This window comes from Sphaerodactylus townsendi, linkage group LG04 (assembly GCF_021028975.2).
Source record: "Sphaerodactylus townsendi isolate TG3544 linkage group LG04, MPM_Stown_v2.3, whole genome shotgun sequence".
Classification (NCBI taxonomy): Eukaryota; Metazoa; Chordata; class Lepidosauria; order Squamata; family Sphaerodactylidae; genus Sphaerodactylus; species Sphaerodactylus townsendi.
This window is the reverse complement of record NC_059428.1, coordinates 41,166,433-41,181,557: the sequence shown is the minus strand read 5'-3', so window position 1 is coordinate 41,181,557 and position 15,125 is coordinate 41,166,433. Positions and strand designations below refer to the sequence as shown.

Sequence of the window (15,125 nt, the reverse complement as noted above, 5' to 3'; positions counted from 1 at the left end):
TTGCATGTTCGAAAAAACTTTTTTCCTGTTCTTCCTACCAAAAAAAAAAAATGACATGTAATTCCAAGAGAAGGAACAGCAGATGGCAGCAAAGATTTTCTTAGTCTTTTAAAAGCAAATAAAAAATAAAAATGGTATCCTTTTTGGAAATGGTCCCATTTCTGAAAGCAAAAAAGATGAAAAAATTAAAAATAAAAACCACTCTCTTCACTTTTTTCTTCTTTGTTACTTTAACAATGATATTTTTAAAAGTTCCAAAGTTGTTTATAAAGCCAGATAATAGTTAGTTTTAAACTGATAAATAATTCAAATGAATAGAGAAAAGTCCAAAATCAGTATTTATTTGCCGTTTTGAAAAGTCTGCAATTCTTAATAATGGAATAAAAACGTTTGTAATCCAGTAAAGATATAACAGAGGACACACTTTTAAAAACTGCCACTCCCTTTTTCATCCTTGAAAACATCTTCTCTTTTGTAATCCAGTAAAGATATAATATCTTCTCTAGTTGAAAAATGTTAAATAATGACATGCAGTGTCTGGAATATGTTTCCACTGTAACTGTTGATGTCCTAATATTCCAAGGAATCTCAAGGATTCCCTTTCTGCTCAGTCAACATAATTTACAACCCACTGTTCCTGTAGCCTGAATCAGCTTGATGGTTAAGGAACACTTTTTGATTCCCGTAATAATCATGATCGCTGTTGCCTATACACATAATGCTGCTAGTATCAACAAACTGTGTGTTAGTGTGCACCAGCCAATTTGGCATGAGTAAAGACATCATACTGAGATAACTGGAATAATAACTACACACTTACCCTGGGGAGTTTCTTTATGGCCCAAGCTGTGCTATTCTGTGTGAAAATTAAAATCATGCTCAATTAGTTCCAAATGCCCCTTCAAAATAACTATGAATTGACAAAATTCTCCCTGGAGCTTTTGAGCAGTTTTTAATTACATGGGATTTTTTTCAAAGGAGAAATTTAAAAGCATGTAAATAGAAAGATGTGAGTGACGTAGGTTAAACATTCTGTATGCATGGTGCATATGCACATGTATGCATACATGACAAAGAAATTTTAAATCCAGGAGCAGTGTGTGCCTGTAATTTGAAATGTCACAATTAATTGCACTGTAATCAATTCCAAGCATTCATTTCCATTTTTAAAAAGGAGCTATATTGTACGTGTGTAATAAGACAACAGTGAATCATATTTGTTGTTGCCACTTGCAAGTGGCAGTGTTTCCACAGCATAAGCATTAATTGGTATTTTAAAAATAAATTCTAAATGTAATGATCTGTGTAATAACTACATCTCTGTTTTAATGGAAAGATTGTTTATAGAAAGATGCCCCCAAACCCCTTTTATTAAGATCTCAGTAGTTATTTTTACAAAATGTTGGGAAGGGGTTGCATGTAACATACTCTGCAAGTGGTGTAGACAAATGCATTCCACTGTATTAGGTATTAGTAAGTCAGAGAAAGGAGGAGAGAAGCCAAATGTACAGATAAGGAACTTTGGTTGGCATTTGCCCATAAATAAAGGAAATAGATGAGCATTTCTGCCTGTGACTCCCTATGATGAAATAGTATCCAAGTTCTAAAACAGATCTAGTATCTGTAATAAGGATTTAAATTACAAGCACTGCCAGTATGGATTCTGGTTTCCCAGCTGGTTACCCATAAATGAGACTATTCTAAGAAAAAGAGTGAAATCTGTCACTGAGTTGTTTTCTATGAAGGCTGTTCTTCTCCAAATAAATTTCCAAGTGTCATGCTGTATTATTTTGTAGATTCAACATTGTGGACTACCTTGCTCATACAATATAGTAGTAAGGACTTGAGTAGACTTGGAGTTACCTTGTAGTTCACTGTCACTGATTCCAAGCATGGTAATAAATTATACTATTGTGTAGTTAAAATACTTGGAGCCCCATCCAAAGAGGGGACTGAATACACTTATGGGAGCGGTGCACCCACCCTGCCAGCACATTTGCCCTCCCCATTGTACTTACCCCGATGGAGGGATGATTCTTCCAGTGTTCCCCCCGCACTGGATCGTGGTGCTCGACACTGCACCAGCATCCCAGGGCCTCATCCCAGGGCATATTGGGGGCAGGCCAAGGGTGTGCCCAGAGGAGGAGTTGATGTTAGTTTGCTTCCTCCTGGCTTTTGCCGGTGGTACACCATCCACCTGTACTTCACATATAAGGCACTCTTTTGGCTGGTGCAAGTCTGTTGGGGCCCATAGAGGCTTTTCAGCTGGGGGAACATTTTTTCACTTTTCGAGTCTCCTGATGCTGCCAGGAAGACTCGAGGGGTTTTTTTCACACACACATACTGCCATGATATAATATTTCTATATAATGATAGCTTTAGGGCATTTTTCTGGCTCTAAATTCAGATTGACTGGGAAGCATTTTTGTCAATCTGATGTGGCTTTTATTAAAGACAATTACCACCATGTCATAGTTATTCATACGCAAGGCATAAATGATTAACAACACAATCCTAAGCAGTTTCATATTTTCAAATCCATCAAAGTCATTGGAATAAGAAGAGTGTAAGGTGTTACCTGCTGTGACACAACTGATAGGCTTTGGGAAGGTATTATCCTCTAAATGTCATCCAGGATATGTACTGATCTGATTCCGGGGCTGCACATATTATAACTGTCAGCTGACCGCTTCTGATCCTTTTTGACACGCAGTATGCTTCTTCTTGTGCATCTATGTGCTAGCCTTATGCCGCGCATTATATTGTATAATATTTGTATGCAAAACCACTGTTATCACACCATCAAAAATCACCTCATCATCTCAGTCAGTTACTGCTTAAGAGAAACTAAGCTGGGATGTAATACACCTATCATATTTTGCCAGTTGCTGTTTAAACCAAATCTGTGCACAACCCATGAGATTAAACACAGTTTACAAGCTGTGTATTGTCGCCTGCCAAGAGGTTGACAACTTCCAAGCAGGTAACAAAAGTAGGGGGTTTATCAAGTCTCTAGTAGACCAACATCAGTGAAGGGGGGGGGGGGTCACAGGTTGTGCATACCTGGTTTACACTGTGATTTCATTTTTAGTGCAGTAACCATTTCAGTTCTATTATGCCTCATCATGTGTAATCATGCCCTCATATGTAAAGAGGAAATTACTGATTGGTCTTATTGGATGATGAAATAGGCAAACATGCTGAATTGCCAGGAATGGGCTTGTTTTGTATCTTCATTAACATTTTCCATCTATTGACCCTTGGATTTTTAGAGAGAATAACAAGTTCATTCTGTTATTCTAAGAATGGAGAAAGTCTTAAAGCCAGTGGAAAAGTCCAAAGGGAAGATGTATGTATCTATTGTTGCTGGTGATCTTTCCCATATTGCAGGGTATAATGTAAGACTGATCATCTATTTAAATAGCTAAAATACTTTGTACACATCAAGGTGATACATATGCTACTTCCCTCACAAAGTTCAGTTGGCAAACACCAATGCATTTCACACATTTTTAAAGTAACATTTCTGGACAATGTCTGTGGTTTTTGTTTATAGGAAAAGGAGACACTAATCTCCAATAAAGAAACTTGTAGTGCCAAGACCATAAAAAGACCTTTTTAATCTGTATGGTCCAAGGGCTCCCATAATGAGCTAATGACTTCTGCAGAAAGGGCTGGAATCATCATTATGGCACAAGTATATCCACGACACCCTTCCTTTTAAAGTTAATGATGTTTTGTGCTATTCTCTGGTAGGAATAGTGTTATGACCTTGTTAAATGCTGTGCCTCTAAATTATAAAAGATAGTAAGTGACTAAAAACCAATACTGATGAGCCTTCTTGTACAGCTAAAACAAACTTTTGAAAAAAAAGTAGTTTTAAAGCAACACTGTGAATAATATTCACAGATCTGTCATACAGACACAATTTAACTACAGTCATCAATTGTCCCCAAACCTCTTGCCTGTGTGTGTGGATCCCTTTGTGACAACTTTGCATGATGGAGGTTGCGCAATAAGGGAGAGTTTGACAGCTATTTCAGATCTATTTTTGTTACTTCAAAAAAAATAGTGATTTGCAGGAAGGAGCTGGTGATATCCTATTGTAAGTAACTTGCTGCTGCCCTGCAGAGTACTTTGGCTTGTTCACTGAATAAATGTTGTATTCAGGAGAGTGTCAGTTTTTCTTCCAAACTGTTTGTCTTGTCCCTTGTGAATGGTTGTGTTGGTATTTAGGGACTGTAGCTAAGAAACTGCCTGGATTGAAAACAGTATTGGTTGGCTATATGATTAACCCTTTATAGTTTCCTTGTTTATATCTTAGTAATGGGCCCTTAACATATGCAGTGGAACCTCTGTTATCGTTGCCATCGGTTTTCGTCGGTTTTGGTTTTCATTGGGTTTTTTCAATAAAAAGTTTCCTCAGTTTTTGTTCGTCACTTTGGTTTTCATTGGTTTTTGTCAGCGCGTGTGCGTTAATTTCGCAATGAAAACTGGCGACCCACTGCTGCTCCATTGCTTGCCAATGGGAGCCTCGGTTTTCGTAGGTTTCAGTTTTCGCCGAGGTTTCCCGGACGAATTGCCAACAAAAACCGAAGTTCCACTGTAGTACCAATTGGATTTTGATTTTTTTCCCCCTTCTCCTAGAGCCTGGCTTGTTTCTTAGACATTTTCAGTGGTGCAAGAGCCAGAAAAGCAGGTGTGGCTACAATTCAGCATATGCTATGCATGCAGAGCATCCCAGATTCAGTCCCTGGATCTCCAATTTGAGGACAACCCCAGTGGTTTATGGTACAGCACATGTTATAAAGTTCCAGGTTCAGGCTCCAGCATTTCCAGATAGATGACCTCAGGTTGACCTGACCTGAAGGAATAGCAACTGTCTGAGATTCTGGAGAGCCATTAGAATAGACAAATCTGGACTAAATAGATCATACTGGTCAGGCTCAGTGTGGCAGGTTCATTTGTTGGTTGTTTTGCGTCATGCTGTTTGGATAGTATAGGCCAGTTAATGGCCCTGAGATGGGTTGTGGTGCCCTACATTCTGCATTTGTAAGCCCCTGTAAAGCTGCCACTTTCCCCTACTCATTTTTTTTGTGCCACGCTGGGCTACAAAGGAACGTTAATAGGAAGCTACGGTGTAATGATTTTGATCAATTGATTATGCATGGCTACGCGCGAACGTAAAAACGAGAAGAATAACATGAATTTTCAATCGGGGGCGGAGTTGTGTTCCCGTTCCAGCACATTAGTCAATCAGAAGAGAGGGAAATTCTGCCTGCGCATCTATGTAGAGACGTAGCTGCGTGAAAAAAAAGTTTTTAAAAAAGTTCCAGCCACAACACAACAGTCAGTCAGGACGAGGAAGAACAGACCCATCGAGCAGATCGCATGTTTGTGGGGGGTGTTACATTGCTTGAATCCGCAATAGACATCGAGGTCTTCGCTAGACACACGCTGCAGCGGGGAGGGAGAAACCTCAATGAAAAGGTGCTGTTTCTTTTGAAACCTGGTTGTATCCGGCTTTAATTTCTCCTTGGGGAAATGACCTTTCTCTCTCTTCCCCTGCCCTCGTCCCAACCCTTAGTCTGGTTTATATCAAGCCTTTTGTTCTAGTTGCCTGCATTCATTTGTCTTTGCAAAAGAGAGAGGGTAGAAAAAACAGAATTAAAGAAGTTGGTGTATTTGGTATGATCTTTCATGCATCTTTCTTAACCAGAGCTTGCCAGGTGGGAGATTTCCCATTCTTGTTAGCTGTCTTGGGGCAATCAGATCAATGACTTCTGTCAACATTGTTCTGCTGTTTAAGCCTCATGTTAACCTTGAACATAAATAGCAGGTGTTAAATGCATCACTTCAGCTATGCTGAAACCTGAACCAAGCACTCAGCGGGAAGTGCAGTGTGAAAAAAATTCTGAATGCCTGGAACTTCAGCACTGGCCACTCTACATAGAGAGTCTGGATAGTGCCTTATCCGTGCTGCTGTAATTCAACGCTTGGCTATTTTGGCTTGGCAGGCTACACTTTCCCTAAGCCCTGGTTCCACCAACAATTATTTCTAGACAGCTATTTGGTGAAAATCCCACAGTGAAATATCACATCTTTTAGCGCTATCAGATTGGAAACTGAAATGAGAGTGTGCCTTGACAAGAAGTATTTTTTTTCTAAAGAACATTTTCCTACCGCCTTGTCCATTTTCAAATAAAATCAGTTATCACTTTGTATTGTATTTGCCCTTGCTTGCAGACATGTTATTGATAGTTTTTTAAGGGGAGAGGAAGCTAATATGATACTGTGAATATTTCTTTGACTTATATTTCATTGAACAGTGTATGTGTGTTAAGTGCCATCAAGTTGCTTCCAACCTATGGTAACCCTATGAGTTAATGCCCTCCAAAATGTCCTATCATTAACAGCCTTGCTCAAGTCTTGTAAACTGACAGCTGAGGCTTCTGTGATGGAGTCAGTCCATCTCATGCTGGCTCTTCCTCTTTTCCTTCAACTTTTCCTAGCATTACTGTCTTTTCCAGTGTCTTCTCATAATGAGTCCACTCTCTTTATATTGCTTGAGACTGGAATATCTGATAGGCCATCTTCTTCCATATGTCCCTGTTTGGGAATTAGGAGCATGGAAAGATGCCAGACTATCCCACCAATTAAAACACTTGTTAGGCAGATACACAAGGGAGGACCTCTTCCATACCAGTCCCATAGTTTTGGTACAATTTTCCCAAGGAGGTGTGCCTGGCCCCCTTGACAGTTTTCAGGAGGCAGTTCCAGATAACTTTATTTTGGAATGCATTTTTATCACTGTAGCTTTTGTTGTCAGTAGTCCTGTTTGGAGTTTTTAAACTGTGGTTTTTAACGGAACTACCTTTTCCTTTTTAGGAGTTTTATAATTTTATTGCGTTTTTACAATGTTTTATTTAAATTATAAGCTACCTTGAGTTCTGCAAGGGGGAAAGGCAGTTGGTAAATGTTTTAAATAAATAAATATACAAAACTGCTGTTGCCTCCAGAAGTACAGGTATGTGCAGTCTGGAGATTCAGTGTAATTCTGAAAGGTCTCCAGCCCCCACCTTGAGAGTTGTAGGTAACCTTCGGACATTCTTGTTCTAGAACAAGCCTTCAATTTCAGCAGAAACTGGGCTTTGGGCATCCTCCACCTTTGGAGAGAAGATGGGTGGCAGCTGGAAATAGGGCCTTCTCCAGTGCCTTTGGAATTCCTGTCTTTGGAATTTGCTTTCCAGGCAGCATCATTATTATTCATCAAATAGTAAGCAAAAATACTTTTCCAGGAAGATACCAGCCTCCTTTCATACACTGTCCCAGTTCTCTGATTGCTGATTTTGTTTGATTTTGCTGCTGTATTTCATTGATTTAGTTTGAACTGCTTCTGAGTTTTGTATTAAGTGTGTGCTGTATTTCGCCTTTTAATGTTTTTTTGTAATCCAGCTTTTAATGTTTTTTGTAATCCAACTTGAACAATTCGCATGGATGATGAAGGTGAAATGTTGCAAATAAATAATAATAAAAAGTGTTCTAGATTGCCCAGATTACAAATGATCTGTAATCACCCTCTGTCCCATACAGGGATTTTTAACCCAAAGTTTTGGAAGTCCAGTGTTTGTAACAAGGACATTTGTACTGCTTAGAGAAGCACAATATCCTGCCATGTAACTGTGTGCTGGTAACACCACACCAGACTAGGGCAGTATTATGTTTTCCATTCTGCCACACAGTACGGATCTTATCAAGTCAAAAATGGGTTGAATGCAAGTCACTGTGCTCCTTTTGAATCATCAGTTTTCATCTATGTGTGTTCATTTCAGCACAAATGCAGAGTATGAGAGCAGAGTCTCTCAAATGAGCATGCCTGGTGATGATATCATAAATTGTAGGAGTAATAGCTCCCTAAGTAATTATTTAAATGTTCTGAGATTTGGGGGGAGGGGGAACCTTATTTAAAATGGGAAATTAAATGTGCCTTTGATAAAGCGTATGAAAAAGGGGGGGAACGATTTGGCAACTGATTTTATATAGAGTGTTTTCGCAGCTACGTCACTATGCAGATTTATAGCAGAAATGAGTATTGAGAGCCTACTTAATAGGGGGTGATTAAATAACAAAAGAAAATTGGGTTTCATTTGAGGTTTGCAAGAGTTTTAAAAACGTTTCACAAAATACTCCCATAAAGTGTTCCAAAACAATTATTTCAGCCTGGGCTCATGAGAGCATAAATCTCACTAAGTCAAGTGACACTCCCTGAGGAGTAACTCATCACCAAGAAGCAGCCCCTCCACACCTCCCTCGGTCTTACTAGGACACGAATTAAGCCAGAATTATCAATACACGTTCTCCGAACCCCGTCTCCTTTTTTCATGCACTGTGTCTGATGTGTGTTACAGTTTAGAACAAGGCCCTGGTCCCTTTCTAGCTCCCTATTGCTATTGAACAAATCAAAATGGGACCTGGCATTCCTCCAGAATTACAACTGACCTCCAGACTACAGCTATCAGTTCCTCTAGAGCAAATGGCAGCTTTGGAGGGTGGACTGTATTGCATCTCACCTCCCCTGAGTTCCCTCTCCTCCCCAAATTTCAACCTCCCTAAGCACTCTATCCACAACTCTTCAGGAATGTCCCAAGCTGCTTTCAGCAATCATAAGTGCTAGGCATATTGCTGTCAATTGATAAATAATAATGATAACATGGTACTGTACTAAGCCTTTCTTTCCCCTTGTGACCTCTATATCACTGGGCTTGTGATATATAGCCAGTGGCGTAACTAGGCAAACTGGAGCCCTGGGGAAAACCTGATATGATGCTCTCCCCCACCCCCACCCAGCGCGTGCCCGGTGCCACGCACACACCCCAGCACCCTTGTAGTTATGCCCAGTGGTGTATCTAGGTAAACTGGAGTTTGGCGCCCCCCCCCCCCACGGTGACCAAGCAATTATTTTTTACACCAGGTCGTTTCAAAGTCACCATCACATTACAGAACATGCCCCAACTCACAAATCTGAACACAGCAATAGGTCATGCCACACAGCAGAAATAATTTTTGAAAACATTTTCAAAATGCTTTCAAAATGTTTTATTACTGCTATGAAAACATTTTATGGTGTTGTATCCAGTCCCCCCAATTGGGGGAAACAGCATCACTTTCAATGTTATTTAAACTGGGAACCCCAGATTCTCCCTTTAAGGTGGATTTAAAAGGAGAATCTGAGCTCCCTAGTTTAAACAAGTGATGCTGGAATCCACCCCCAAACAGCATCATTTTCAATGGTGTTTAAACTAGGGAGCCCAGATTCTCCTTTTAAATCCACCTTAAAGGGAGAATCTGGGGTTCCCAGTTTAAACAACATTGAAAGTAATGCTATTTTGGGATTGATTCTCCCTCACCCAGCATCACTTTCAATGTTTAAACTGGGGACCTCAGATTCTCCCTTTAAATCCATGCCAAAGGGGGGAGAATTTAAAAGGAAAATCTGGGGAAATTTGGGGGTGCCTGCTGTCAGGGGTGCAATTGCTAAGCTAGCAGCACCAAACTTTCAATGTATCTTTAGGAGACTCTCCTAATGATACCACCCAGGTTTGGTGAAGTTTGGTTCACGGGGTCCAAAGTTTTGGACCCTCAAAGGTGTAGCCCCCATCTTCTGTAGCTCCCATTGGAAACAATGGGTGATGGGGCACCCCCTTTGGGAGTCCATAGCTTTGGACCCCCTGTACCAAACTTCACAAAACCTGAATGGTATCAGTAAGAGACTCTCCTGATGATACCCCGCCCCCCAGGTTTGTTGAAGTTTGGTTCAGGAGGTCCAAAGTTATCGACTGTCAAAGGTGTAGCCCCATCTCCTGTTAGCTTCCATTGGAAACAATGGGGGATGGGGCACCACCTTTGGGAGTCCATAACTTTGGACTCTCTGAATCAAACCTCACCAAACCTGGGTGAAAGCATCAGGAGAGTCTCCCAAAACATTCCTGAAATTTTGGTGCTACTAAAAACTGCGCCTTCTGCAGGCCAAAAACGGAAAAACACTGAAAATACAAAAAATCCCACAAACGAACCTGCAGTTTTTGCGTCCCCCACAAGGGGGCGCCCTGGGCAACTGCCCACTTTGCCCAATGGGAGGAACGCCTCTGTATATAGCCAGGATATTTGTTGTACACTCCCATTCTAGAATCCACAGAGGCACTCTCCTCCAGATCCCTAATATGCAAACTAGTCCCAAAAAAAGCAGGAACAGATGCATTCATAGCTTCCTGTGAGAAAGCAAGCCTGTAAATGTTTTTATGAATTATCTTGGTATAAATGGCCTGACTACCATACACTCTGACAAGCTTGGAGAGTGCTGGTAAATGTGTACATATTGACTGCTGGGTGATGTCATCTACTCGCTGGTCTGCTTGTGTGAGACTTTTGCACCCAGAGTCTGTATCTGACACTGTCAAGCTTCTGGTGAAAAATGTATTACAATAAAGGTGTGGACAGCAAAGTGAAAAGCCCCAACATCTAAAAACACTGAGGAAAAAATGAATCAGCAGCAGAGGCTTAGTTCAAATACCACACAGAAGGATGGTTTGTTTTTACCTATGCACAAATTAAATATATAAAACTAGGTTTCAGATTGTAGATGGTACAATCGGGGGCGTGGCCCCATGCCCAAGCTTATAAAGGCCCTAGCACAGAGCTTTCCAGTTGCTTCTTTCCTCCCCAGAGGGGAGGGCAGAAGATACTGCCAGCCGGTAGCTGGGAGGGGATGTGGCCAGGGGTGGGCCCCATCCCAGGCATAGTGGGGCGGTGCCCAGAGAACGGATGTGCTAGTGTTGCATCTGACATGTTATAGGGACCCAGATTCAACTTGTGCAGGGCTGTATAGCTCTGAGAATAGGCAAAGATTTGAAGCATGGGTCAAAAGGAGACAGGCCGAGGAAAGAAGCTGAATTTTGTACATTGGTTTGACAAAGCCATACAGAGCACAGGAAAAAGTTGTGAAAGGCAATAATATTTTCCCCCAGTGAAGGAAGGGTTTCACTTTAACGCTCGTATTTGTTTAAAGAAAAATCTTAATTAGGAGATGACAAACATCCTGTTATGTTAGAAAACCATTTTGATTATTTTGGTTAACTTTGCACTGTCCGGATATAAAACAAACACAAATTGCAGCTCACTTCTTGGCTTTCTACAGAAATAGCTCAACTATGTCAGTTTTTTTTTATTATTATTATCTAGCTATTCATTTTATCATCTGCCTTTCTGGATTTCAGGCAGATTTCAGTGGAGAAAGACAGCACAAGATAGGCAATGAACAATGCACTAGGACTAGGATCACAGAAACCATCACTATGAATTGGTTCAAAAAAAGTGCTCCGCCCAGTTCTGTGTAACATTTATAATACAGCCATTTCCCAGTGACACATCATTAATTGCCCTTGCTTTCACTAACATGTGAAAGCAAGGACAATTGCTCTTTAGTTTTACATGTTCTTCTTGGCTGTCTTGCCTGTCAGACTGTTCAACTGAGAAGTTATTTAAGAATCTCTTTTCAAGGAAGCGCTGAATGTAATGTTCCAAGATAGCTCACCACTGCCTGAACTGTACTTCATTGGCAGCTGCAGAAGCCCAGAAATACACTGTTCTTAGAAAGGGCACTTCAGCAAAGTTCTGGCATTGCTGCTGTTGCTTTTTCAGAACGTCCCACTCCTCTATTTTAAACCAAGATTTACTCAGCACATGGAGAGATTAAAGACGGTCATTCCAGACTTGTCTCACTCAGATGCAAGAACACCAGTTCAGCATGGAGGCCACCTTGTAAATGTAATATGCTGTTTGTCCTTGGTTATATCTCCCTAGAAGGCCTGAGTATCTATGAGCCTACTCTGAATATCTGTCAGCATTCAAGGAAATCCATGCTGTACTCCTGAGCATTTACAGCTCCATCCAAACTCAGTCTTGCCCGGCTCTGCTGCTCCCATGAGGCTTCCTGGTGGCATGGGGAGGCCTGAACAGTAAAAAAAGCCTCCCCTCTGCCAAGAAGCCACCACTGGGATGAACTGACTTACGCCGTCTTTTTTGGCAGCGTACGTCCAAGGCCCAGACTGGCATCACACCAGCAAATGCCAGGAGGGAGCCAACTAATGTCGGCTCTTCTCCTGGCCTGTCCCTGTTACGACAGCAGATCTAGGGGTCCTGGGATGCTGGTGTGGCACCCAGCATTGCCAGCCAGCCCTGGAGAAGGCTGCAGCGGCGACACACTGGCAAAACTGCCCCTCTGCCAGGGCAAGTGCCCCAGGGAGGGCAAATCCACCAGCGTGGCCACACATCACTTCCATGAGCGGATTCTGCCTCCCCCACCCCCTTGGATGAGGCCATTGGTGTCCTTTGTTGCAGGTTGGCCTTGTCATTTTTCAGTTGACATGGAGCTTCAAAGAGCTCTATTTTAGCACAAAAATAGCTCTGCCTGTATGCATTACAATCTGTCACAATATATTCATTTCCAGTTATGTATGTGTATGTTCACATAGCTCATATTCATTTTTGTTTCATTTGTTTGGCAAGTCATTTTGGTTAAGTACCAGTTTTGGTTAGAATTCTGCTGTCTTGCCTTTTTTTATTTAAGGACTATTCCATGCATTACGAAACTCCTATCCAGTGATTATGCGAATATGCAAATGTACCGTGACCTGGAGTACACAGGTTAGCCTGATCTCATCAGATCTCAGAAGCAAAGCAGGGTCAACTCCAGCAAGTATTTGGATGGGAGACCTCCAAAGAATACCAGGGTTGCGATGCAGGTAATGGCAAATCGCTTGTGAATGCCACTTCTTGAAAACCCCATGAAGGTGTATTTGTATTCAGGCAAGATTTTTTAATTTATTCAGAAACAAATATATATTATTTCATGAAACACTGGATGTAATTTCCTTTAAAGCTTTCATTAAAAGTAAGCGTCAAAATAGCAAAAGAAGAGTAAGCTAAATTTCTTTGGCATGATTTGCAAGAGTATCAGCTGTATACCTTTATAGCTTTGTATAAGCTATTTTAGAAATGAATTTGGAAGCAGGTGAAGGGGAAAGTAGTCTGAAATTAGGTAACAGGAACTGAGTCTGTCAGCATGTTATGGATGTGTCTTAATGAATTATTGGGTTCTTCTTTACCCTCTTCATCTAAAATTAAAACCCAAATGTCATCTTTGAACTCAAAGGCGTGGCAGAAGCTTTAGAGTTGGTCTTTTATGCAATGTGTAATAGAAATGCACATTAAAAGTGTACTGTAAGAAGTAAAACAGCTCAAAAACTCTCACTGCAGTTTTATGGGATTTTTTGTAAAATACATTCAGTATTATATTATTTGAATTCTGTACAGAGTATATCATAGATTGTGCTTATTTCAGCTTTGTCCTCTTTTAAAACTCTTAGCCTGCATGAAAAGAGAATCAGAGGGCAAGACATTCTTCTATGAGATCCTTCAAAATGACCAGGGGGAATGGCAGCTCAGTAGGGGTTCATGACCTAGGACAGGGGTGGCCAACCTATGTCGCTCCAGATGTTCATGGACTACAATTCCCATCAGCCCTTGCCAGCATGGCCAATTGGCCATGCTGGCAGGGGCTGATGGGAATTGTAGTCCATGAACATCTGAAGTGCCATAGGTTGGCCACCCCTGACCTAGAAGGAGGGCCACCTCAGGGTCTCAATCAATAGGTGGAAGATAGGATTGCCCGCTGTGGGTAGGGAAATACTGGATATTTTAAGGTGGAACCTGGGGAGGTTGGAGTTTGAGGAGGGGATAGACTTAAACAGAGTACAATGCCATGGAGTCCACCTTCCAAACCAGTTATTTTCTCCGGATGAATTGATCTCTATTACCCGGAGATCAATTGTAATAATGCAAGATCCCCAGGCCTCACCTGCAGGTTGGCAAACCTAGTTGAAGACCACTGCAAAATTGCTCTCCATACTACAGTAATATTACTGTACATCAAAACCAATGGGTTACCTTATTTATACAAAATAGATGAACTATTATAAATCATTAGGTTGTTATTACAATGAATTACACCTTCCTAGTAAATGGAAGTAACACAAAGCAGTACATCAGATGCAACCTGAAATGTCACGCCAACATTTGTAAAGAAGTAAGACAGAGTGTTAGGAGACTATATACCTTGGCAGTCATGCACCTGGAAAAAGAGCCCTCCTTACAAAATGACAATCCATATTGGCATTTTTTGTTCCACTATAATTTACAGTTTGCATGAGAGAATACATTCTGCTAAATGAACCCTTGCGAAGAAAAATAAATTAATCCTTCCTCTTCATGCTTGGAAAGCTACAGTTATCCTAAAATCAAAGTCTCACTGCTAAGTTAGTAATTTCTCTGTGCCAATCATGAACCACTGAATTCCATCCAGTTTCTTTGACAATATATGATTGATGTTGGTGAATAGCTCACTCACGTCTACCGTTTTCCAGCTGGATTATTCTGGGACATTCTATTGCTCATGGCTCTTAAAGCATTACAAAGACGAACAACTGCTGTCGAAAAAAATAACAAAATGTTACATGTATGTAATTATATTACTGGGACAGCATTAGGGCAAACTGAGGTGTTGCAAAATACTGGATTCCTGAAGATTGCAAACAGAACAGTTTGAAATGGGTTTAACTCTCATGTTTTCCAGTTAGAACTGTAAAGTGCAGGATGCCTGGAATTCCTTACCAGAGACCCCGATTTCTTCAAAGAACTACAGTTTGCTTGGGAACCCTGGGAAATGCACTGTATTTCAGGCATTGCACTAGGAGTAGCTGATGGAGTTGAGAAAGAGGGAAAGGAGCAAAGATCCCCCTTCATCAATATCCCCGTGGTGGTAGATGATGCATATTTCCCAGCCATATGCACATTCAATGTTGCATTTCATAACAGTATACCTCTGTGTCTAAGTAGCCTTTCAGAAGAACATCATCCCTTTCACCAATGCCAAATCACTCCAGCGGCTCTGATGTGCAGTTAATTATTTGGACGGCGTTCACAGTATGAGCACATTTGGCAGAAACACTTGCTTAAACTTCATTGCTACTTGCCATGAATCCTGTTCAACATAATCAGTCAGTGAAAAG

The 15,125-nt window shown here is 41.0% G+C and overlaps 2 protein-coding genes across 6 annotated transcripts in view; one reads left to right on the top strand and one right to left on the bottom strand.

Moving 5' to 3' along the window:
• CMSS1 (cms1 ribosomal small subunit homolog) overlaps positions 1–15,125 on the top strand; it is a 232,130-nt gene that overhangs the window by 192,598 nt on the left and 24,407 nt on the right. Inside the window, exon 1 of one of the 5 annotated variants that reach the window (XM_048494470.1) lies at positions 12,776–12,800. The exons of the other annotated variants lie outside the window; for them this stretch is intronic. The gene's annotated coding sequence lies outside the window, so the exon portion shown is untranslated. Of the gene's footprint in view, positions 1–12,775; positions 12,801–15,125 lie in introns of those variants that run through there. 5 annotated transcript variants of the gene reach the window in all.
• The window catches only part of LOC125431562 (filamin A-interacting protein 1-like), a 125,039-nt gene that overhangs the window by 109,363 nt on the left and 551 nt on the right, over positions 1–15,125 (bottom strand). The window lies entirely within an intron of this gene.